Below are 3,011 nucleotides of genomic sequence, written 5' to 3' on the forward strand. Positions count from 1 at the left end.
ATACGAGGAGTGGCTATTAAATAACGAGACTGACGCTGTAAAACATTTTATTTTGATTTCATACATTTTTACTTATTATCACCTTCAATATACACCCCTCCTCTATCCCTACAACGCTCCATGCGAATCTTCCATTGTTCGAAGCAGTGCTGGAAGTCTTCTTCTGTCAGCTCCTTCAGGACGCGTGCCGCTTTCTCTTTCACAGCTTCAACGGACTCAAATCTTGTTCCTTTTAAGGCAGATTTCACCTTAGGAAACAGATAGAAGTCGCACGGCGCAAGATCTGGCGAATAAGGCGGATGGTCTAACACTGGGATGCTGAACTTGGCTAGAAACCTCTTGACAGACAATGCGGAATGAGCCGGCGCATTGTCTTGGTGGAAAACCCATGACTTGTCCTTCCACAATTCTGGTCGTTATCAATTCGTACAGTTTCAGCAATCGCACGAATACTTAACCGACGGTCAGATCGAATCAGATTACCGATTTTTTCGATATTGTCATCCGTTTTTGATGTGGAAGGGCGACCCGGGCGTGAATCATCTTGAACGTCTTCTCGGCCATCTTGAAAACGCTTAAACCACTCAAAAACACGTGCGCGCGATAAACATTCATTGCCATACACTTCTTTCAATAAATTATATGTTTCAGTAGCAGTTTTTCCAAGTTTCATGTGAAATTTCATAACAATTCGTTGCTCTACTGTTACACTTAACATTTTTCCGGCGAAACAAAAAAACAACTCTAATGCGAATGAAGGCTACGGCTATACTGATTTGTTTACAGAAACGAGAGGCATTGCATTCGAAAGAGAAGGCTTCACGATAACAGCTGTGGCTTGCTGGCGTTTGGCGCATGCGCACTTCTTCTGTAGCAGCGTCAGTCTCGTTATTTAATAGCCACACCTCGTATATATATTCATATTAGAATTTATGTTACAAATATTGTACTCATATTGATATTTCTCTGTGTTAGGTGCTATCGATGGTTCTCACATAAGAATAGACAAGCCAATAGAAGACCAGGATTCATATTAACCGTAAACAATACTTTTCATTACATATTCAAGGGACGATTAATCATAATATGAAATTTATTGATGTCTTCATCGGTTACCCTGGTTCTGTCCATGATGCAAGAGTTTTAAAAAATTCACCATTACGGAATAATTTGCATCAACTTTGTGGAGGTTAGTTAACACTTTATAGATATGATATAAATGAAATGTGTTGTGAGAAAAATGAATCTTCTAATATCATCAATTGTTTTAGATACTTATATTCTGATAGGTGATAGTGTATATCCCTGCTTGAAGCAATTAATTGTGCCATATAGAGACAATGGATATCTCACACGTGCTCAACGAAATTTTAACCAAACGCTAAGTTCATGCAGAGTAATTATTGAACGAGCGTTTGGATGTCTGAAACAGCGATTTCGACAATTATATCATTGTAAATTAAGAGACATTGAAAGAATGGTGCGTGTGATACATGCATGTTGTGTGCTACACAACATAGCAAATGCCAACGACATGGAAATATTTGAAGAACCTATCAATGATGAAGAACCAGACATTGAAGCACGAATACAACCATTTGATATTAATTATGACGAACCAGTTGAGAATGAGAATGGAGTACACATTCGCGATACGATATGTCAACAATTATATGTGAGATAAAACTGGAAATAAAAAGTAAATACTATGTGTAATATATGTTTATATAATATATATTTATGTAACAACCGATATAATAAATTTATTAATAAGGAAATGCATTAGTATATCACCCTGTATCTTACACATTAACAAACGCGTTAAAATAACGTACACGTAATAAAATTCAATAAAATAAAAAACATTAATATATCACTCTGTCATCACATTTGTTAATATAATATGAAACACAATGAAACTGTTAATATAATATGAAATGCAATAAAGAAACGCAGTAATACATAACAAAATATCGAATACAATGTTTCTCAGTCTTTCTACATAAAATAAATAAATTTCTCATTAGCCCTACGTTACATCATTCTGTCTCATTGTGTGATTGTGATTGTGGGATAAGTTGTTTAAAAATTTAATTGCTTTCTATTGCTTTGGGGTAATGTCTATGAACAGTAACAATTGTATATGAATATCATGTCGTATTTATTGTATATACCCAGATAGAAAAATGTGTTCATTCTGAGCTCATGTTGTATTCATGTATCTTCAGGACATGAGGACAAGAATACATACCGATGCGAGCTCATATGTGTCTCAGATATAGTTCATGTCATGATGTCACAAAAATACCTCATTTAGTAATAATAATAAACATCATGTTATGAGCTTGCAGCATAATTTGTAGATCATTTGTGTGCATCTCGTGCTCATGTCATGAAATGACGTTATGATCTTTAAAAAAGTACCAAATTGAAGTCATAGTATGAAGTCACATTGTGATGAAACATGATCATCACGCATTTCTATCTGGGTATGTATGCATGTATGTATGTGATACTTTTACTTACATAATTGGAATGGTTATTAGTATTGTTACTTCTTGTTGTATTAGATGTTGAAGGGGTACTAGTTTCTGCATGTATGGCAGTTAATTGTCCACCTACATCGCTATTACCATCGGCTTCAACGTTATTATTATTTTGTACGTTTGCAAGTCCTCCAGTGCTCAGACAATTTATATCTGTGTTAGTTTTAGATAGAGATCTGCAATACATTTGTTAGTAAATACATTGCTTTTGTAAGAAGATATATTTTGTAATAAATCACACTTACAGTCTTACATCATCTCGTACAATTGTACCTTCACTTCCTGAGACTGCTAATGGTATAATGTTGTGTTTGTTTGCAAACAGTTCTGTCAACTCTCTGCAATATGATAAACATTATTGTATATATAATTATATATTAGTCATATATATTATATAAAAACTTGTTTATATAATATATATGCATCGATGAATATCTTTTTTATAAATGTCAATTTATTGATTAA

The 3,011-nt window shown here is 34.0% G+C and overlaps 1 pseudogene; it reads left to right on the forward strand.

Annotated features, from left to right (window-relative positions):
- LOC116853550 overlaps positions 1-3,011 on the forward strand; it is a 25,831-nt pseudogene that overhangs the window by 1,074 nt on the left and 21,746 nt on the right.

Source organism: Odontomachus brunneus, unplaced genomic scaffold (assembly GCF_010583005.1).
Source record: "Odontomachus brunneus isolate Ranch 3 - 2012 unplaced genomic scaffold, Obru_v1 Obru_scaffold_356, whole genome shotgun sequence".
Lineage (NCBI taxonomy): Eukaryota > Metazoa > Arthropoda > Insecta > Hymenoptera > Formicidae > Odontomachus > Odontomachus brunneus.